This window comes from Oryzias latipes, chromosome 7 (genome assembly GCF_053564925.1).
Source record: "Oryzias latipes strain Hd-rR chromosome 7, Olatipes_Hd-rR_3.1".
Classification (NCBI taxonomy): domain Eukaryota; kingdom Metazoa; phylum Chordata; class Actinopteri; order Beloniformes; family Adrianichthyidae; genus Oryzias; species Oryzias latipes.
In genome coordinates, this window is record NC_136243.1 from 36,888,276 (window position 1) to 36,912,831 (window position 24,556).

Below are 24,556 nucleotides of genomic sequence, written 5' to 3' on the forward strand. Positions count from 1 at the left end.
ACTTTATTCATTTCAACCATGATTGAAAATCTTTGGTGTTGGACCGGACGGAAAAGGAAAGAAGGGAAGAAGAGGGAGGGATGTCAGAGGGGGGGGGGGGGGGTGATAGTGAAAGGAGGGGGGTAAGAACATGAAGCAGCATAGAGCAGACAGGTTTACTGGTTGTTTATCGTTACGGTACAGTTCAAATGTAGTACAAAAAGGGCGGGGCCTGTTCACACACACTCAAATATTATCAACACACCTGCTAGCTGCAAAAAATGTCCACATGTCAACAGCGGCAGCGGCAGCCGGAATTCCCCCAACGCCACATGGGAACAGGCAGGGAACAACCGCCCCCCGGACGACCAAGACCGCCACCCAGGCCAGGGCCAGCAGGACCGCCGCGAGGCTCCCAGAGCCAGAGAGCAGGGAGGCGCGGAGGGAAAGAGAGCGCCGCCCCAGCAGCCCCCCCCGCCGCGCTGGAAGAGCCCAACGCAGGGCCCCACCGGAGAAGGACGCCCACAGCCCCAGACGAGCACCCCACCACCACCCAGTGATTAATCACAGTGATGTCCCCTCACCCTCCCCACCAAGGGGCCCTAAATGTCTAAGGTGCGGTTAAAAGTGGCGGGTAGGGTGCCAGGAGGACATCTGCTGCTTGCTTGCAGACATGTCCAAGCACCCCCCCTACCAAGGACCCTACATGTCTAAGGTACAAATAAAACCGAAAGAGGGGGGGCCCACTCCATACGGCAACCATAGGAGGGGGGCCACTGCCAAGTAGCACCCCCCCAAGATGCATCGCAGGCTAGACCCCCCACCCCCTCACCCTAATATGAGGTTATATGAGGAAGGGGGTAAGTTGGGGACAGCTGGTAGACTGTCCCCCGGTGGTCAAACAGCTGTCCCCCCCCCCCCCCCCCCCCCAGCAAGGGGGCCAGGTTCACCCAGCCCAGGGGCCCCACCCCCGGAGGCGCCGACACCCCAGGCCCGGCACGACCCACCCCACACAGAGAGAGAGGAGCCAGAAAGCGTCGCCCCCCCCGGAGCAAGCCCAGGCTCCCACCCCCAGACGCCGGCCCTAAAGGAGCTCTGGTCAGGCCTTGACGGGACCGAGGAGGCCAACCGGCCGAGGCAACCACCGATTGCCTCAGCGGAGACCCCGACCCGTTAGCCGCCCCCCGACCCGTACCAATAATGCCCCCCCCCTCCCCCCCAGAAAGCCCCCCCACAGGACAGGGCCGACAAGCCCCCCACCCCACCCCAGACCCCGCTGCCGAAGCGGATAACACCCAGAGCCACCGGGGGCCCCGAGATGGTTGTCCCGTCCCCGCTGACATTTTTTCCAAGCTGATATGATCAAACAGCAGATTTCTGTGTTGACTTATGTTTATTAGGGCCCGAGCACGGAGTGCAAGGACCCTATTGTATCTGTTAGGTTTATTATTAGGGCCCGAGCACGGAGTGCAAGGACCCTATTGTATCTGTAAGAGTTATTATGGCCCGCAGCACTCACAGAGTGCAAGGACCATATTGTAACTGGTACGAGGGTCGAACACTCAAAAAGGTCCAAAACGTCAAAAAAACGCGTCAAAACGCCAAAAAATGGGGTCAAAAGTCGCCCAAAGCACAAAACGACACGACAATTGTGTAACGCAACAAAAATACACACACACACGCACAACGCCAACGCAAAAACGACAAAATTGTAGTCGCAAAAATGACGACAAAAACACGAAAAAGCCCCAAAAAGCCCTCAAAAGACAGGTTTAAAGCCAAAAAGACATGCCCAGCCTATAGTAAAAGACAGGCCGCATTGAAATACATAGGAAATCCTAACCGCAAAAACTTCTATATTGTTTTTCGAATGTTTATTATGGCCCGCAGCAGTCATAGACTGCAAGGACCATATTGTAACTGGTACGAGGGTCGAACACTCAAAAAGTCCAAAACGTCAAAAAAACGCGTCAAAACGCCAAAAAATGGGGTCAAAAGTCGCCCAAAGCACACAACGAGACGACAATTGTGTAACGCAACAAAAATAGACACACACACGCACAACACCAACGCACAAACGTCAAAATTGTAGTCGCAAATATGACGACAAAAACCCACAAAAGCCCCAAAAAGCCCTCAAAAGACGGGTTTAAAGCCAAAAAGACATGCCCAGCCTATAGTAAAAGACAGGCCGCATTGAAATACATAGGAAATCCTAACCGCAAAAACTTCTATATTGTTTCTGCTTCGTTTCATTATTATTTTTTTTTTTTTTATTCTTCTTCTTTCTTTCTTCCACTTTGAGCGAAAATTTGACCCCCGCCACATACCCGAAAACTCACCAAAATTGCCACACAGCTGGGATAAATTGAAAATGAATTTTCGGCAAAGAGAACGTCACCCCCCCCACGATGATGACATCACGGCGAGCGTCCCCGTAAAAAAAATGAATGGGCCGAAAATCGTTTATGGGGCCAAAAAAAAATATTTTGAAATACAGTTACGAAACCAAAACACATGTATTGGAGATATCCCAAAGATGTTATGAAATCATTATGGGATGGCCACACAACCTACGGCTTGGCGGCCATTTTGTGGCGAACTCAGAGAAATGGCGATTTTCGTGTTTTTTCACAATATGGGAAAACGACACTTTTGTTCAAGCGATTTTCACGAAATTGCACACACATGCCAAGACCATGATTCTACAATAACCAAAGAAGTTTCGTTGACCTTTGACCTTGGCAAGGGGCGGCCATCTTGAGTTTTCAAAAAAAAGCACCTTTAGTAACGGATACAAACGAAAACTCGTCCTAGGGATTTTTATCGATCTTTTTGAAACTTCTCGGGCATCAATGGCAAGCTACTGTGGACAAAATGTTGGAATTAGAAGTTGTAGAATTTGAAACGCGTGCGCGTGGCGAATTCGCAACCGTCGCCATTTTAGCTAGCTCGCACATATTTTATCGAAATATCCTGAAACTGAAATATGCAATAACCTGGCCCACACTGAACAAAACGATGTCACATACGGCAAAATTGATAAAGGAATGTGGCCGTGGTAAACAAAAAACGGTCGCAAAAAAAAGTGCTGACTCGGCTAAAAAAAAAATTTCGGATTTTTTTTTAATGAATCGGCTAGCGAAACCCAGATAACTTTGTCGGGTATATCCAAACAAAGTTTTGAAATCATTATGTGATGGCGACACGACCTACGGTTTGGCGGCCATTTTGTGCCAAAATCTGCCATTTTGCGTTTTTCGCGTTTTTACACGATATGGAAAAATGAACTTTTTTTCGAGCGATTTTCACGAAATTTGACGCGCATGTCCCTAGCGTAAGTCTACAATCACCTCTGGAGTTTCATCAACCTTTGACCTCGGGAAAAGGCGGCCATCTTGAATTTTCTATAAAAAACACCTTTACCACCAGATTCAAACGTAAACTTGTCGTTGGAATTTTCATCGATCGTCTCGAAACTTTTTGGGCATCAACGGCAAGCTACTGTGGAAAAAATGTTGGAATTAGAAGTTGTAGATTTTAAACGGCGTGCGCGTGGCGAGCTAGCAAAGTGGCGCACTGTTATAACTCCCATGCATTTCAATACAATACAGTGAAAATTGAATGCATGCATTCATGCCTGAAACAGATTACATTGAAAAACACTGGATATGGACATATAAGGAATGTGGGCGTGGTTAGCATAAAACCACTGTTGCTAAGGACGACAAAAAGTTTACTTTTACCGATTTGTCCGAAACTGACGTCAATCTGTTCGTCCTCCCATGGGGACCAAAACATAAAATGGTTGCTATGGAGATAAAATCAACAAAAAAGCCGCCATTTTGGAAAAAGTGGTTTTTTTATCAACTTATGACATATAGCTTTCACCAATGGAGGAATTTGTTTTTCTGAGTCAAATAATGATGCTGATCGCTATGCTAGCACTTTTAACTATGTTAGCATAACTAGCATAACTAGCATAATTAGCATTTTAGGTAATGTGTTTTTCTGAGTCAGTTGATGATGCTGATCGCTATGCTAGCACTTTTAGCCACATTAGCATAGCTAGCATAGTTAGCATAATTAGCAATTTAGGTAATGTGTTTTTCTGAGTCAGTTGATGATGCTGATCGCTATGCTAGCACTTTAAGCTACATTAGCATAGCTAGCATAGTTAGCATAATTAGCATTTTAGGTAATGTGTTTTTCTGAGTCAGTTGATGATGCTGATCGCTATGCTAACACTTTTAGCCACATTAGCATAGTTAGCATAGTTAGCATAATTAGCATTTTAGGTAATGTGTTTTTCTGAGTCAGTTGATGATGCTGATCGCAATGCTAGCACTTTTAGCCACATTAGCATAGCTAGCATAGTTAGCATAATTAACATATGAAGTTTTGACTAGCCATTATCAAAAGTGGGCGGTGAGGGCGGTTGTGCGTAGAGTTGGGCGTGGAAGGCGGGTTGCGTCTGCGGGCCATACAACGCCGCTTGCGGCTTTAATTATTATTATTATTCTTCTTGTCCTATAACGGCGTCTTTGAGCTTAATTTTGACCCCCGCCACATACCCGAAAACTCACCAAAATTGGCACACACCTGGGATAAATTGAAAATGAATTTTTGGCAAAGAGAACGCCACCCCCCCGAAGTCGATGACATCACGGCGAGCGATCCCGTAAAAAAAATGAATGGGCCGAAAATCGCTTATGGGGCCAAAAAAAAAAATTTTGAAATACAGTTACGAAACCAAAACACGCGTGTTGGAGATATCCCAAAGAAGTTATGAAATCATTATGGGATGCCCACACGACCTACGGCTTGGCGGCCATTTTGTGGCGAACTCAGAGAAATGGCGATTTTCGTGTTTTTTGACAATATGGGAAAACTACACTTTTGTTAAAGCGATTTTCACGAAATTTCATACACATGCCACAAACACGATTCTACAACTACCAAAGAAGTTTTGTTGACCTTTGACCTTGGGAAGGGGCGGCCATCTTGAATTTTCATAAAAAAGCACCTTTAGTAACGTATACAAACGAAAACTCGTCCTAGGGATTTTTATCGATCTTTTTGAAACTTCTCAGGCATCAATGGCAAGCTACTGTGGACAAAATGTTGGAATTAGAAGTTGTAGAATTTGAAACGCGTGCGCGTGGCGAATTCGCAACCGTCGCCATTTTAGCTAGCTCGCACATATTTTATCGGAATAGCCTGAAACTGAAATATGCGATACCCTGGCCCACACTGAACAAAACAATGTCACATACGACAAAATCAATAAAGGAATGTGGCCGTGGTAAACAAAAAACCGTCGCAAAAAAAAGTGCTGACTCGGCAAAAAATTTTTTTTTCGGATTTTATTTTTAAGAATCGGCTAACGAAACCCAGATAACTTTGTCGGGTATATCCAAACAAAGTTTTGAAATCATTACGTGATGGCCACACGACCTACGGTTTGGCGGCCATTTTGTGCCAAAATCTGCCATTTTGAGTTTTTCGCGTTTTTACACGATATGGAAAAATGAACTTTTTTATGAGCGATTTTCACGAAATTTGACTCGCATGTCCCTAGCGTAAGTCTACAATCACCTTTGGAGTTTCGTCGACCTTTGACCTCGGGAAAAGGCGGCCATCTTGAATTTCTATAAAAAACACCTTAACCACCAGATTCAAACGTAAACTTGTCGTTGGAATTTTCTTCGATCGTCTCAAAACTTTTTGGGCATCAATGGCAAGCTACTGTGTAAAAAATGTTGGAATTAGAAGTTGTAGATTTTGAACGGCGTGCGCGTGGCAAGCTAGCAAAGTGGCGCACTGTTATAACTCCCATGCATTTCAATACAATACAGTGAAAATTGAATGCATGCATTAATGCCTGAAACTGAATACATTGAAAAACACTGGATATGGACATATAAGGAATGTGGGCGTGGTTAGCATAAAACCACTGTTGCTAAGGACGACAAAAAGTTTACTTTTACCGATTTGTCCGAAACTGACGTCAATCTGTTCGTCCTCCCGAGGGGACCAAAACATAAAATGGTTGCTATGGAGATAAAATCAACAGAAAAGCCGCCATTTTGGAAAAAGTGGGCTTTTTAGCAACTTATGACATATAACTCTCACCAATGGAGGAATGTGTTTTTCTGAGTCAGTTGATGATGCTGATCGCTATGCTAGCAATTTTAGCCACATTAGTATAGCTAGCATAGTTAGCATAATTAGCCTTTTAGGAAATGTGTTTTTTTGAGTCAGTTGATGATGCTGATCGCTATGCTAGCACTTTTAGCTATGTTAGCATAGCTAGCATAGTTAGCATAATTAGCATTTTAGGTAATGTGTTTTTCTGAGTCAGTTGAAGATGCTGATTGCTATGCTAGCACTTTTAGCCACATTAGCATAGTTAGCATAGTTAGCATAATTAGCATTTTAGGTAATGTGTTTTTCTGAGTCAGTTGATGATGCTGATTGCTATGCTAGCACTTTTAGCCACATTAGCATAGCTAGTATAGTTAGCATAATTAGCATTTTAGGAAATGTGTTTTTTGGAGTCAGTTGATGATGCTAATCGCAATGCTAGCTCATTTAGGCACATTAGCATAGCTAGCATAGTTAGCATAATTAGCATTTTAGGAAATGTGTTTTTCTGAGAGAGTTGATTATGCTGATCGCTATGCTAGGACTTTTAGTCACATTAGCATAGTTAGCATAGTTAGCATTATGAGCAAATCCAGCCTTGATTAGCTTTTAATTTGTGGGCGGTGAGGGCGGAGAGGGCCGCGGTAGTGCATAGAGTTGGGCGTGGAAGGCGGGTTGCGTCTGCGGGCCATACAACGCCGCTTGCGGCTTTAATTATGGCCCGCAGCACTCACAGAGTGCAAGGACCATATTGTAACTGGTACGAGGGTCGAACACTCAAAAAGGTCCAAAACGTCAAAAAAACGCGTCAAAACGCCAAAAAATGGGGTCAAAAGTCGCCCAAAGCACAAAACGACACGACAATTGTGTAACGCAACAAAAATACACACACACACGCACAACGCCAACGCAAAAACGACAAAATTGTAGTCGCAAAAATGACGACAAAAACACGAAAAAGCCCCAAAAAGCCCTCAAAAGACAGGTTTAAAGCCAAAAAGACATGCCCAGCCTATAGTAAAAGACAGGCCGCATTGAAATACATAGGAAATCCTAACCGCAAAAACTTCTATATTGTTTTTCGAATGTTTATTATTATGGCCCGCAGCACTCACAGAGTGCAAGGACCATATTGTAACTGGTACGAGGGTCGAACACTCAAAAAGTCCAAAACGTCAAAAAAACGCGTCAAAACGCCAAAAAATGGGGTCAAAAGTCGCCCAAAGCACAAAACGACACGACAATTGTGTAACACAACAAAAATACACACACACACGCACAACACCAACGCACAAACGTCAAAATTGTAGTCGCAAAAATGACGACAAAAAACCAAAAAAGCCCCAAAAAGCCCTCAAAGAACGGGTTTAAAGCCAAAAAGACATGCCCAGCCTATAGTAAAAGACAGGCCGCATTGAAATACATAGGCCACCTGACTGCAAAAACTTCTATATTGTTTCTGCTTCGTTTCATTATTATTATTATGGCCCGCAGCAGCAGTCACTGACTGCAAGGACCATATTGTTTTCGCAGTTGGAACGACGACTTCGCCGCCTTTCAGCGAGAATTTGACCCCCGCCGCATGCTCGAAAAGTCACCAAAACGTGCACACACCTGGGATAAATTGCAAATGAATTTTCCACAAAGTCAACGTCACCCCCCCGAAGACGATGACATCACGGCCAGCGATCCCGTCAAAAAAATGAATGGGCCGAAAATCGCGTATGGGGCCGAACAAAATGTACTTCAAAATACAGCCGCGAAACCAAGACACACGTGTCGGGGATATCCCAAAGATGTTTTGAAATCATTATGGGACGGCCACACGACCTACGGCTTGGCGGCCATTTTGTGGCGAACTCTGAAAATTGGCGATTTTCGTGTTTTCCCACAATATGGGGAAAAGACACTTTTGTTTGAACGATTTTCACGCAATTGCACACACTTGCTGCCAGCTCCAGTCTACAAACACCCCAGAAGTGTCGTTGACCTTTGACCTTGGGAAAAGGCCGCCATCTGGAATTTTCTCAAAAAAGCACCTTGAGCACCAGATACAAACGAAAACTCGTCGTTGGAATTTTCATCAATCGTCTCGTAACTTTTCGGGCACCAACGGCCAGCTACTCTGGACAAAATGTTGGAATTAGAAGTTGTAGATTTTGAACGGCGTGCGCGTGGCGAGCTAGCAACCGTTGCCATCTTGGCTAGCTCGCACATTTTTCATCGGAATGTCGTGAAGAGGAAATATGCGATTCCTTGGCCCGCGCTGAACAAAACGATGCTACGCACGACAAGATCGATAAAGGAATGTGGGCGTGGTAAGCAAAAAACCGTCGCAAAAAAATGTGCCGACTCGGCAAAAACGAAAAAAATCGGAACTTTTCTTTTGAGAATCGACTAACGAAACCAATATACCCTTGTCCGCGATATCCAAAGGACGTTTTGAAATCATTACGGGATGGTGACACGACCTACGGTTTGGCGGCCAATTTGTGCCAAAATCTGCCATTTTGCGTTTTTCGCGTTTTTACACAATATGGAAAAATGAACTTTTTTTCGAGCGATTTTCACGAAATTTGACGCACATGTTGCTAGAGCCAGTCCACAACTACCTCTGGAGTTTCGTCCACCTTTGACCTCGGGAAAAGGCCGCCATCTTGAATTTTCTATAAAAAACGCCTTTACCCCTGGATTCAATCGTAAACTTGTCGTTGGAATTTTCCGCGATCGTCTCGAAACTTTTTGGGCATCAACGGCAAGCTACTGTGAAAAAAATGTTGCAATTAGAAGTTGTAGATTTTGAACGGCGTCCGCGTGGCGAGCTCGCAAAGTCGCGCACTGCTATTCCTCATACCTTATTATGGCCCGCAGCAGCAGTCACTGACTGCAAGGACCATATTGTTTTCGCAGTTGGAACGACGACTTCGCCGCCTTTCAGCGAGAATTTGACCCCCGCCGCATGCTCGAAAAGTCACCAAAACGTGCACACACCTGGGATAAATTGCAAATGAATTTTCCACAAAGTCAACGTCACCCCCCCGAAGACGATGACATCACGGCCAGCGATCCCGTCAAAAAAATGAATGGGCCGAAAATCGCGTATGGGGCCGAACAAAATGTACTTCAAAATACAGCCGCGAAACCAAGACACACGTGTCGGGGATATCCCAAAGATGTTTTGAAATCATTATGGGACGGCCACACGATCTACGGCTTGGCGGCCATTTTGTGGCGAACTCTGAGAATTGGCGATTTTCGTGTTTTCCCACAATATGGGGAAAAGACACTTTTGTTTGAACGATTTTCACGCAATTGCACACACTTGCTGCCAGCTCCAGTCTACAAACACCCCAGAAGTGTCGTTGACCTTTGACCTTGGGAAAAGGCCGCCATCTGGAATTTTCTCAAAAAAGCACCTTTAGCACCAGATACAAACGAAAACTCGTCGTTGGAATTTTCATCAATCGTCTCGTAACTTTTCGGGCACCAACGGCCAGCTACACTGGACAAAATGTTGGAATTAGAAGTTGTAGACTTTGAACGGCGTGCGCGTGGCGAGCTAGCAACCGTTGCCATCTTGGCTAGCTCGCACATTTTTCATCGGAATGTCGTGAAGAGGAAATATGCGATTCCTTGGCCCGCGCTGAACAAAACGATGCTAAGCACGACAAGATCGATAAAGGAATGTGGGCGTGGTAAGCAAAAAACCGTCGCAAAAAAATGTGCCGACTCGGCAAAAACGAAAAAATTCGGAAATTTTTTTTGAGAAACGACTAACGAAACCAGTATACCCTTGTCCGCGATATCCAAAGGACGTTATGAAATCATTACGGGATGGTGACACGACCTACGGTTTGGCGGACATTTTGTGCCAAAATCTGCCATTTTGCGTTTTTCGCGTTTTTACACAATATGGAAAAATGAACTTTTTTTCGAGCGATTTTCACGAAATTTGACTCACATGTTGCTAGAGCCAGTCCACAACTACCTCTGGAGTTTCGTCCACCTTTGACCTCGGGAAAAGGCCGCCATCTTGAATTCTCTATAAAAAACGCCTTTACCCCTGGATTCAATCGTAAACTTGTCGTTGGAATTTTCCGCGATCGTCTCGAAACTTTTTGGGCATCAACGGCAAGCTACTGTGATAAAAATGTTGCAATTAGAAGTTGTAGATTTTGAACGGCGTCCACGTGGCAAGCTCGCAAAGTCGCGCACTGCTATTCCTCATACCTTATTATGGCCCGCAGCAGCAGTCACTGACTGCAAGGACCATATTGTTTTCGCAGTTGGAACGACGACTTCGCCGCCTTTCAGCGAGAATTTGACCCCCGCCGCATGCTCGAAAAGTCACCAAAACGTGCACACACCTGGGATAAATTGCAAATGAATTTTCCACAAAGTCAACGTCACCCCCCCGAAGACGATGACATCACGGCCATCGATCCCGTCAAAAAAATGAATGGGCCGAAAATCGCGTATGGGGCCGAACAAAATGTACTTCAAAATACAGCCGCGAAACCAAGACACACGTGTCGGGGATATCCCAAAGATGTTCTGAAATCATTATGGGACGGCCACACGACCTACGGCTTGGCGGCCATTCTGTGGCGAACTCTGAGAATTGGCGATTTTCGTGTTTTCCCACAATATGGGGAAAAGACACTTTTGTTTGAACGATTTTCATGCAATTGCACACACTTGCTGCCAGCTCCAGTCTACAAACACCCCAGAAGTGTCGTTGACCTTTGACCTTGGGAAAAGGCCGCCATCTGGAATTTTCTCAAAAAAGCACCTTTAGCACCAGATACAAACGAAAACTCGTCGTTGGAATTTTCATCAATCGTCTCGTAACTTTTCGGGCACCAACGGCCAGCTACTCTGGACAAAATGTTGGAATTAGAAGTTGTAGACTTTGAACGGCGTGCGCGTGGCGAGCTAGCAACCGTTGCCATCTTGGCTAGCTCGCACATTTTTCATCGGAATGTCGTGAAGAGGAAATATGCGATTCCTTGGCCCGCGCTGAACAAAACGATGCTAAGCACGACAAGATCGATAAAGGAATGTGGGCGTGGTAAGCAAAAAACCGTCGCAAAAAAATGTGCCGACTCGGCAAAAACGAAAAAATTCGGAATTTTTTTTTGAGAATCGACTAACGAAACCAGTATACCCTTGTCCGCGATATCCAAAGGACGTTATGAAATCATTACGGGATGGTGACACGACCTACGGTTTGGCGGACATTTTGTGCCAAAATCTGCCATTTTGCGTTTTTCGCGTTTTTACACAATATGGAAAAATGAACTTTTTTTCGAGCGATTTTCACGAAATTTGACTCACATGTTGCTAGAGCCAGTCCACAACTACCTCTGGAGTTTCGTCCACCTTTGACCTCGGGAAAAGGCCGCCATCTTGAATTCTCTATAAAAAACGCCTTTACCCCTGGATTCAATCGTAAACTTGTCGTTGGAATTTTCCGCGATCGTCTCGAAACTTTTTGGGCATCAACGGCAAGCTACTGTGATAAAAATGTTGCAATTAGAAGTTGTAGATTTTGAACGGCGTCCGCGTGGCGAGCTCGCAAAGTCGCGCACTGCTATAACTACCATGCATTTCAATACAATACAGTGATAATTGAATGCATGCATTCATACCTGAAACAGATTACATTGAAAAACACTGGATATGGACATATAAGGAATGTGGGCGTGGTTAGCATAAAACCACGACAAAAAGTTTACTTTTACCGATTTGTCCGAAACTGACGTCAATCTGTTCGTCCTCCCGAGGGGACCAAAACATAAAATGGTTGCTATGGAGATAAAATCAAAAGAAAAGCCGGCATTTTGGAAAAACTGGGTTTTTTAGCAACTTATGACATATAACTCTCACCAATGGAGGAATGTGTTTTTCTGAATCAGTTGATGATGCTGATCGCTATGCTAGCACTTTTAGCTATGTTAGCATAACTAGCATAGTTAGCATAATTACCATTTTAGGTAATGTGTTTTTCTGAGTCAGTTGATGATGCTGATCGCAATGCTAGCAATTTTAGCCACATTAGCACAGCTAGCATTATTAGAATTTTAAGTAATGTTTTTCTGAGAGAGTTGATGATGCTGATCGCAATGCTAGCACTTTTAGCCACATTAGCATAACTACCATAGTTAGCATAATTAGCAAATGCAGTTTTGACTAGCCCTTAATCTGTGGGCGGTGAGGGCGGTGAGGGCGGTGAGGGCGGTGAAGGCGGCGTTGGTGCGTAGAGTTCGGCGTGGAAGGCGGGTTGCGTCTGCGGGCCATACAATGCCGCTTGCGGCTTTAATTATTATGGCCCGCAGCAGTCATAGACTGCAAGGACCATATTGTAACTGGTACGAGGGTCGAACACTCAAAAAGTCCAAAACGTCGAAAAAACGCGTCAAAACGCCAAAAAATGGAGTCAAAAGTCGCCCAAAGCACACAACGACACGACAATTGTGTAACGGAACAAAAATAAACACACACACGCACAACACCCCCGCACAAACGACAAAATTGTAGTCGCAAAAATGACGACAAAAACACAAAAAAGCCCCAAAAAGCCCTCAAAAGACGGGTTTAAAGCCAAAAAGACATGCCCAGCCTATAGTAAAAGACAGGCCGCATTGAAATACATAGGCCACCTGACTGCAAAAACTTCTATATTGTTTCTGCTTCGTTTCATTATTATTCTTCTTCTTTCTTTCTTCCACTTTGAGCCAAAATTTGACCCCCACCACATACCCGAAAACTCACCAAAATTGGCACACACCTAGGATAAATTGAAAATGAATTTTCGGCAAAGAAAACGTCACCCCCCCCACGATGATGACATCACGGCGAGCAATCCCGTCAAAAAAATGAATGGGCCGAAAATCGCTTATGGGGCCAAAAAAAAATATTTCAAAATACAGTTACGAAACCAAAACAGGCGTGTTGGAGATATCCCAAAGAAGTTATGAAATTATTATGGGATGGCCACACGACCTGCGGCTTGGCGGCCATTTTGTGGCGAACTCAGAGAAATGGCGATTTTCGTGTTTTTTGACAATATGGGAAAATGACACTTTTGTTTAAGCGATTGTCACGAAATTGCACACACATGCCAAGACCCTGATTCTACAATAACCAAAGAAGTTTCGTTGACCTTTGACCTTGGGAAGGGGCGGCCATGTTGAATTTTCTTAAAAAAGCACCTTTAGTAACGTATACAAACGAAAACTCGTCCTAGGGATTTTTATCGATCTTTTTGAAACTTCTCGGGCATCAATGGCAAGCTACTGTGGACAAAATGTTGGAATTAGAAGTTGTAGAATTTGAAACGCGTGCGCGTGGCGAATTCGCAACCGTCGCCATTTTAGCTAGCTCGCACATATTTTATCGGAATAGCCTGAAACTGAAATATGCGATACCCTGGCCCACACTGAACAAAACGATGTCACATACGACAAAATCGATAAAGGAATGTGGCCGTGGTAAACAAAAAACCGTCGCAAAAAAAAGTGCTGACTCGGCAAAAAAAAAAAATTTCGGATTTTATTTTTAAGAATCGGCTAACGAAACCCAGATAACTTTGTCGGGTATATCCAAAGAAAGTTTTGGAATCATTACGTGATGGCGACACGACCTACGGTTTGGCGGCCATTTTGTGCCAAAATATGCCATTTTGCGTTTTTCGCGTTTTTACACGATATGGAAAAATGAACTTTTTTTCGAGCGATTTTCACGAAATTTGACGCACATGTCCTTAGCGTAAGTCTACAATCACCTCTGGAGTTTCGTCGACCTTTGACCTCGGGAAAAGGCGGCCATCTTGAATTTTCTATAAAAAACACCTTAACCACCAGATTCAAACGTAAACTTGTCGTTGGAATTTTCTTCGATCGTCTCAAAACTTTTTGGGCATCAATGGCAAGCTACTGTGTAAAAAATGTTGGAATTAGAAGTTGTAGATTTTGAACGGCGTGCGCGTGGCAAGCTAGCAAAGTGGCGCACTGTTATAACTCCCATGCATTTCAATACAATACAGTGAAAATTGAATGCATGCATTAATGCCTGAAACTGAATACATTGAAAAACACTGGATATGGACATATAAGGAATGTGGGCGTGGTTAGCATAAAACCACTGTTGCTAAGGACAACAAAAAGTTTACTTTTACCGATTTGTCCGAAACTGACGTCAATCTGTTCATCATCCCGAGGGGACCAAAACATAAAATGGTTGCTATGGAGATAAAATCAACAGAAAAGCCGCCATTTTGGAAAAAGTGGGTTTTTTATCAACTTATGACACATTGCTCTCACCAATGGAGGAATGTGTTTTTCTGAGTCAGTTGATGATGCAGATCGCTATGCTAGCACTTTTAGCTATGTTAGCATAACTAGCATAGTTAGCATAATTAGCATTTTAGCTAATGTGTTTTTCTGAGTCAATTGATGATAATGATTGCTATGCTAGCACTTTTAGCCACATTAGCATAGCTAGCATAGTTAGCATAATTAGCATTTTAGGTAATGTATTTTCTGAGTCAATTGATGATGCTGATCACAATGCTAGCACTTTCAGCCACATTAGCATAGCTAGCATAGTTAGCATAATTAGCATTTTAGATAATGTGTTTTTCTGAGTCAGTTAATGATGCTGATCGCTATGCTAGCACTTTTAGCCACATTAGCATAGCTAGCATAGATAGCATAATTAGCATTTTAGGTGATGTGTTTTTTTGAGTCAGTTGAAGATGCTGATCGCTATGCTAGCACTTTTAGCCACATTAGCATAGCTAGCATAGTTAGCATAATTAGCATTTTAGGTAATGTGTTTTTCTGAGTCAGTTGATGATGCTGATCGCTATGCTAGCACTTTTAGCCACATTAGCATAGCTAGCATAGTTAGCATTATTAGATTTTTAGATAATGTGTTTTTCTGAGTCAGTTAAAGATGCTGATCGCAATGCTAGCACTTTTAGCCACATTAGCATAGCTAGCATAGTTAGCATAATTAGCATTTTAGGTAATGTGTTTTTCTGAGTCAGTTGATGATGCTGATCGCTATGCTAGCACTTTTAGCCACATTAGCATAGCTAGCATAGCTAGCATAGTTAGCATAATTAACATATGCAGTTTTGACTAGCCTTCATCAAAAGTGTGCGGTGAGGGCGGTGAGGGCGGTGGTGCGTAGAGTTGGGCGTGGAAGGCGGGTTGCGTCTGCGGGCCATACAACGCCGCTTGCGGCTTTAATTATTATTATTATTATTCTTGCACACTAACGGCGTCTTTGAGCTTAATTTTGACCCCCGCCACATACCCGAAAACTCACCAAAATTGGCACACATCTGGGATAAATTGAAAATGAATTTTCGGCAAAGAGAACGTCACCCCCCCGAAGTCGATGACATCACAGCGAGCGTTCCCGTAAAAAAAATGAATGGGCCGAAAATCGCTTATGGGGCCAAAAAAAAATATTTCAAATTAGAGCAACGAAACCAAAACACGCGTGTTGGAGATATCCCAAAGAAGTTCTGAAATCATTATGGGATGGCCACACGACCTACGGCTTGGCGGCCATTTTGTGGCGAACTCAGAGAAATGGCGATTTTCGTGTTTTTTGACAATATGGGAAAACGACACTTTTGTTCAAGCGATTTTCACGAAATTGCACACACATGCCACAAACACGATTCTACAACTACCAAAGAAGTTTTGTTGACCTTTGACCTTGGCAAGGGGCGGCCATCTTGAATTTTCATAAAAAAGCACCTTTAGTAACGGATACAAACGAAAACTCGTCCTAGGGATTTTTATCAATCTTTTTGAAACTTCTCGGGCATCAATGGCAAGCTACTGTGGACAAAATGTTGGAATAAGAAGTTGTAGAATTTGAAACACGTGCGGGTGGCGAATTCGCAACCGTCGCCATTTTAGCTAGCTCGCACATATTTAATCGGAATAGCCTGAAACTGAAATATGCGATACCCTGGCCCACACTGAACAAAATGATGTCACATACGACAAAATCCATAAAGGAATGCGGCCGTGGTAAACAAAAAACGATCGCAAAAAAAAGTGCTGACTCGGCAAAAAGTTTTTTTTTCGGATTTTATTTTTAAGAATCGGCTAACGAAACCCAGATAACTTTGCCGGGTATATCCAAAGAAAGTTTTGAAATCATTACGTGATGGCGTCACGACCTACGGTTTGGCGGCCATTTTGTGCCAAAATATGCCATTTTGAGTTTTTCGCGTTTTTACACAATATGGAAAAATGAACTTTTTTTCGAGCGATTTTCACGAAATTTGACGCGCATGTCCCTAGCGTAACTCTACAATCACCTCTGGAGTTTCGTCGACCTTTGACCTCGGGAAAAGGCGGCCATCTTGAATTATCTATAAAAAACACCTTTACCACCAGATTCAAACGTAAACTTGTCGTTGGAATTTTCAGCGATCGTCTCGAAACTTTTTGGGCATCAATGGCAAGCTACTGTGGAAAAAATGTTGGAATTAGAAGTTGTAGATTTTGAACGGCGTACGCGTAGCAAGCTAGCAAAGTGGCGCACTGTTATAACTCCCATGCATTTCAATACTAAACAGTGAAAATTTAATGCATGCATTAATGCCTGAAACAGAATACATTGAAAAACACTGGATATGGACATATAAGGAATGTGGGCGTGGTTAGCATAAAACCACTGTTGCTAAGGACAAAAAAAAATTTACTTTTACGGATTTGTCCAAAACTGACGTCAATCTGTTCGTCCTCTCGAGGGGACCAAAACATAAAATGGTTGCTATGGAGATAAAATTAACAAAAAAGCCGCCATTTTGGAAAAGGTTTTTTTTTTTACCAACATATGACATATAGCTCTCATCAATGGAGGAATGTGTTTTTCTGAGTCAGTTGATGATGCTGATCGCTATGCTAGCACTTTTAGCTATGTTAGCATAGCTAGCATAGTTAGCATAATTAGCATTTCAGGTAATGTGTTTTTCTGAGTCAGTTAATGATGCTGATCGCTATGCTAGCACTTTTAGCCACATTAGCATAGCTAGCATAGTTAGCATAATTAGCATTTTAGGTAATGTGTTTTTCTGAGTCAGTTGATGGTGCTGATCACAATGCTAGCACTTTTAGCCACATTAGCATAGCTAGCATAGTTAGCATAATTAGCATTTTAAGTAATGTGTTTTTCTGAGTCAGTTGATGATGCTGATCGCAATGCTAAAACTTTTAGCCAAATTAGCATAGCTAGCATAATTAGCATATGCCGTTTTGACTAGCCATTATCAAAAGTGGGCAGTGAGGGCGGTGAGGGCGGTGGTGCGTAGAGTTGGGCGTGGAAGGCGGGTTGCGTCTGCGGGCCATACAACGCCGCTTGCGGCTTTAATTATTATTATTCTTCTTGCACACTAACGGCGTCTTTGAGCTTAATTTTGACCCCCGCCACATACCCGAAAACTCACCAAAATTGGCACACACCTGGGATAAATTGAAAATGAATTTTCGGCAAAGAGAACGCCACCCCCCCGAAGTCGATGACATCACGGCGAGCGATCCCGTAAAAAAAATGAATGGGCCGAAAATCGCTTATGGGGCCAAAAAAAAATATTTTGAAATACAGTTACGAAACCAAAACACGCGTGTTGGAGATATCCCAAAGAAGTTATGAAATCATTATGGGATGGCCACACGACCTACGGCTTGGCGGCCATTTTGTGGCGAACTCAGAGAAATGGCGATTTTCGTGTTTTTTCACAATATGGGAAAACGACACTTTTGTTCAAGCGATTTTCACGAAATTTCATACACATGCCACAAACACGATTCTACAACTACCAAAGAAGTTTTGTTGACCTATGACCTTGGGAAGGGGCGGCCATCTTGAATTTTCATAAAAAAGCACCTTTATTGACGGATACAAACGAAAACTCGTCCTAGGGATTTTTATCGATCTTTTTGAAACTTCTCGGGCATCAATGCCAAGCTACTGTGGACAAAATGTTGGAATTAGAAGTTGTAGAATTTGAAACGCGTGCGCGTGGCGAATTCGCAACCGTCGCCATTTTACCTAGCTCGCACATATTTTATCGGAATAGCCTGAAACTGAAATATGCGATACCCTGGCCCACACTGAACAAAACGATGTCACGCACGACAAAATCGATAAAGGAATGTGGCCGTGGTAAACAAAAAACCGTCGCAAAAAAAAGTGCTGACTCGGCTAAAAAAAAAAATTTCGGATTTTATTTTTAAGAATCGGCTAACGAAACTCAGATAACTTTGTCGGGTATATCCAAAGAAAGTTTTGAAATCATTACGTGATGGCGACACGACCTACGGTTTGGCGGCCATTTTGTGCCAAAATCTACCATTTTGCGTTTTTCGCGTTTTTACACAATATGGAAAAATGAACTTTTTTTCGAGCGATTTTGACGAAATTTGACTCGCATGTCCCTAGCGTAAGTGTATAATCACCTCTGGAGTTTCGTCGACCTTTGACCTCGGGAAAAGGCGGCCATCTTGAATTTTCTATAAAAAACACCTTTACCACCGGATTCAAACGTAAACTTGTCGTTGGAATTTTCATCGATCGTCTCGAAACTTTTTGGGCATCAACGGCAAGCTCCTGTGGAAAAAATGTTGGAATTAGAAGTTGTAGATTTTAAACGGCGTGCGCGTGGCGAGCTAGCAAAGTGGCGCACTGTTATAACTCCCATGCATTTCAATACAATACAGTGAAAATTGAATGCATGCATTCATGCCTGAAACAGATTACATTGAAAAACACTGGATATGGACATATAAGGAATGTGGGCGTGGTTAGCATAAAACCACTGTTGCTAAGGACGACAAAAAGTTTACTTTTACCGATTTGTCCGAAACTGAAGTCAATCTGTTCGTCCTTCCGAGGGGACCAAAACATAAAATGGTTGCTATGGAGATAAAATCAACAGAAAAGCCGCCATTTTGGAAAAAGTGGGTTTTTTAGCAACTTATGACATATAACTCTTACCAATGGAGGAATGTGTTTTTCTGAGTCAGTTGATGATGCTGATCGCTATGCTAGCACTTTTAGCTATGTTAGCATAACTAGCATAGTTAGCATAATTAGCATTTTAGGTAATGTGTTTTTCTGAGTCAGTTGATGATGCTGATCGCTATGCTAGCACTTTCAGCCACATTAGCATAGTTAGCATAGTTAGCATAATTAGCATTTTAGGTAATGTATTTTTCTGAGTCAGTTGATGATGCTGATCGCTATGCTAGCACTTTTAGCCACATTAGCATAGTTAGCATAGTTAGCATAATTAGCATTTTAGGTAATGTGTTTTTCTGAGTCAGTTGATGATGCTGATCGCTATGCTAGCACTTTTAGCCACATTAGCATAGCTAGCATAGTTAGCATAATTAGCATTTTAGGTAATGTGTTTTTCTGAGTCAGTTGATGATGCTGATCGCTATGCTAGCACTTTTAGCCACATTAGCATAGCTAGCATAGTTAGCATAATTAGCATTTTAGGTAATGTGTTTTTCTGAGTCAGTTGATGATGTTGATCGCTATGCTAGCACTTTTAGCCACATTAGCATAGTTAGCATTGTTAGCATAATTAGCAAATCCAGCCTTGACTAGCTTTTAATTTGCAGGGCTGTTAGGGCGGTGAGGTCAGCGGTGGTGCGTAGAGTTGGGCGTGGAAGGCGGGTTGCGTCTGCGGGCCATACAACGCCGCTTGCGGCTTTAATTATTATTATTATTCCCGTTTCTAACGGATCCGTTGAGCTCAAATTTGACCTCCGCCACATACCCGAAAACTCACCAAAATTGGCACACACCTGGGATAAATTGAAAATGAATTTTCGGCAAAGAGAACGTCACCCCCCCGAAATCGATGACATCACAGCGAGCGTTCCCGTAAAAAAAATGAATGGGCCGAAATCTCTTTATGGGGCCAAAAAAAAATATTTCGAAATAGAGCTATGAAACCAAAACACGCGTGTTGGAAATATCCCAAAGAAGTTTTTAAATCATTATGGGATGGCCACACGACCTACGGCTTGGCGGCCATTTTGTGGCGAACTCAGAGAAATGGCGATTTTCGTGTTTTTTGACAATATGGGAAAACGACACTTTTATTTAAGCGATTTTCACGAAATTGCACACATATTCCAAGACCCTGATTCTACTATAACCAAAGAAGTTTCGTTGACCTTTGACCTTGGTAAGGGGCGGCCATCTTGAATTTTCTTAAAAAAGCACCTTTAGTAACGTATATAAACGAAAACTCGTCCTAGGGATTTTTAGCGATCTTTTTGAAACTTCTCGGGCATCAATGGCAAGCTACTGTGGACAAAATGTTGGAATTAGAAGTTGTAGAATTTGAAAGGCGTGCGCGTGGCGAATTCGCAACCGTCGCCATTTTAGCTAGCTCGCACATATTTTATCGGAATAGCCTGAAACTGAAATATGCGATACCCTGGCCCACACTGAACAAAACGATGTCACATACAACAAAATCGAGAAAGGAATGTGGCCGTGGTAAACAAAAAACGATCGCAAAAAAAAGTGCTGACTCGGCAAAAAAAACTTTTTTCGGATTTTATTTTTAAGAATCGGCTAACGAAACCCAGATAACTTTGTCGGGTATATCCAAAGAAAGTTTTGAAATCATTACGTGATGGCGACACGACCTACGGTTTGGCGGCCATTTTGTGCCAAAATCTGCCATTTTGAGTTTTTCGCGTTTTTACACAATATGGAAAAATGAACTTTTTTTCGAGCCATTTTCACGAAATTTGACGCGCATGTCCCTAGCGTTAGTCTACAATCACCTCTGGAGTTTCGTCGACCTTTGACCTCGGGAAAAGGCGGCCATCTTGAATTTTCTATAAAAAACACCTTTACCACTGGATTCAAACGTAAACTTGTCGTTGGAATTTTCATCGATTGTCTCGAAACCTTTTGGGCATCAATGGCAAGCTACTGTGGAAAAAATGTTGCAATTAGAAGTTGTAGATTTTGAACGGCATGCGTGTGGCAAGCCAGCAAAGTGGCGCAGTGTTATAACTCCCATGCATTTCAATACAATAGAGTGAAAATTGAATGCATGCATTCATACCTGAAACAGATTACATTGAAAAACACTGGATATGGACATATAAGGAATGTGGGCGTGGTTAGCATAAAACCACTGTTGCTAAGGACGACAAAAAGTTTACTTTTACCGATTTGTCCGAAACTGACGTCAATCTGTTCGTCCTCCCGAGGGGACCAAAACATAAAATGGTTGCTATGGAGATAAAATCAACAGAAAAGCCGCCATTTTGGAAAAAGTGGGTTTTTTAGCAACTTATGACATATAACTCTCACCAATGGAGGAATGTGTTTTTCTGAGTCAGTTGATGATGCTGATCGCTATGCTAGCACTTTTAGCTATGTTAGCATAACTAGCATAGTTAGCATAATTAGCATTTTAGGTAATGTTTTTCTGAGTCAGTTGATGATGCTGATCGCTATGCTAGCACTTTTAGCCACATTAGCATAGATAGCATAGTTAGCATAACTAGCATTTTAGGAAATGTGTTTTTCTGAGTCAGTTGATGATGCTGATCGCAATGTTAGTAATTTTAGCAATGTTAGGATAGCTAGCATAGTTAGCATAAATTAGCATTTTAGGTAATGTGTTTTTCTGAGTCAGTTGATGATGCTGATCGCTATGCTAGCACTTTTAGCTATGTTAGCATAACTAGCATAGTTAGCATAATTAGCATTTTAGGTAATGTGTTTTTCTGAGTCAGTTGATGATGCTGATTGTAATGCTAGCACTTTTAGCCACATTAGCATAGCTAGCATAGTTAGCATAACTAGCATTTTAGGAAATGTGTTTTTCTGAGTCAGTTGATGATGCTGATCGCAATGTTAGTAATTTTAGCAATGTTAGGATAGCTAGCATAGTTAGCATAAATTAGCATTTTAGGTAATGTGTTTTTCTGAGAGAGTTGATTATGCTAATCGCTATGCTAGGACTTTTAGTCACATTAGCATAGTTAGCATAGTTAGCATTATTAGCAAATCCAGCCTTGACTAGCTTTTAATTTGTGGGCGGTGAGGGCGGTGAGGGCCGCGGTGTTGCGTAGAATTGGGCGTGGAAGGCGGGATGCGTCTGCGGGCCATACAACGCCGCTTGCGGCTTTAATTATTATTATTATTATTCCCGTTTCTAACGGATCCGTTGAGCTCAAATTTGACCCCCGCCACATACCCGAAAACTCACCAAAATTGGCACACACCTGGGATAAATTGAAAATGAATTTTCGGCAAAGAGAACGTCACCCCCCCGAAATCGATGACATCACAGCGAGCGTTCCCGTAAAAAAAATGAATGGGCCGAAATCTCTTTATGGGGCCAAAAAAAAATATTTCGAAATAGAGCTATGAAACCAAAACACGCGTGTTGGAAATATCCCAAAGAAGTTTTTAAATCATTATGGGATGGCCACACGACCTACGGCTTGGCGGCCATTTTGTGGCGAACTCAGAGAAATGGCGATTTTCGTGTTTTTTGACAATATGGGAAAACGACACTTTTATTTAAGCGATTTTCACGAAATTGCACACATATTCCAAGACCCTGATTCTACTATAACCAAAGAAGTTTCGTTGACCTTTGACCTTGGGAAGGGGCGGCCATCTTGAATTTTCTTAAAAAAGCACCTTTAGTAACGTATATAAACGAAAACTCGTCCTAGGGATTTTTAGCGATCTTTTTGAAACTTCTCGGGCATCAATGGCAAGCTACTGTGGACAAAATGTTGGAATTAGAAGTTGTAGAATTTGAAAGGCGTGCGCGTGGCGAATTCGCAACCGTCGCCATTTTAGCTAGCTCGCACATATTTTATCGGAATAGCCTGAAACTGAAATATGCGATACCCTGGCCCACACTGAACAAAACGATGTCACATACAACAAAATCGAGAAAGGAATGTGGCCGTGGTAAACAAAAAACGATCGCAAAAAAAAGTGCTGACTCGGCAAAAAAAAAAAAAAATCGGATTTTATTTTTAAGAATCGGCTAACGAAACCCAGATAACTTTGTCGGGTATATCCAAAGAAAGTTTTGAAATCATTACGTGATGGCGACACGACCTACGGTTTGGCGGCCATTTTGTGCCAAAATCTGCCATTTTGAGTTTTTCGCGTTTTTACACAATATGGAAAAATGAACTTTTTTTCGAGCCATTTTCACGAAATTTGACGCGCATGTCCCTAGCGTTAGTCTACAATCACCTCTGGAGTTTCGTCGACCTTTGACCTCGGGAAAAGGCGGCCATCTTGAATTTTCTATAAAAAACACCTTTACCACTGGATTCAAACGTAAACTTGTCGTTGGAATTTTCATCGATTGTCTCGAAACCTTTTGGGCATCAATGGCAAGCTACTGTGGAAAAAATGTTGCAATTAGAAGTTGTAGATTTTGAACGGCATGCGTGTGGCAAGCCAGCAAAGTGGCGCAGTGTTATAACTCCCATGCATTTCAATACAATAGAGTGAAAATTGAATGCATGCATTCATACCTGAAACAGATTACATTGAAAAACACTGGATATGGACATATAAGGAATGTGGGCGTGGTTAGCATAAAACCACTGTTGCTAAGGACGACAAAAAGTTTACTTTTACCGATTTGTCCGAAACTGACGTCAATCTGTTCGTCCTCCCGAGGGGACCAAAACATAAAATGGTTGCTATGGAGATAAAATCAACAGAAAAGCCGCCATTTTGGAAAAAGTGGGTTTTTTAGCAACTTATGACATATAACTCTCACCAATGGAGGAATGTGTTTTTCTGAGTCAGTTGATGATGCTGATCGCTATGCTAGCACTTTTAGCTATGTTAGCATAACTAGCATAGTTAGCATAATTAGCATTTTAGGTAATGTTTTTCTGAGTCAGTTGATGATGCTGATCGCTATGCTAGCACTTTTAGCCACATTAGCATAGATAGCATAGTTAGCATAACTAGCATTTTAGGAAATGTGTTTTTCTGAGTCAGTTGATGATGCTGATCGCAATGTTAGTAATTTTAGCAATGTTAGGATAGCTAGCATAGTTAGCATAAATTAGCATTTTAGGTAATGTGTTTTTCTGAGTCAGTTGATGATGCTGATCGCTATGCTAGCACTTTTAGATATGTTAGCATAACTAGCATAGTTAGCATAATTAGCATTTTAGGTAATGTGTTTTTCTGAGTCAGTTGATGATGCTGATTGTAATGCTAGCACTTTTAGCCACATTAGCATAGCTAGCATAGTTAGCATAACTAGCATTTTAGGAAATGTGTTTTTCTGAGTCAGTTGATGATGCTGATCGCAATGTTAGTAATTTTAGCAATGTTAGGATAGCTAGCATAGTTAGCATAA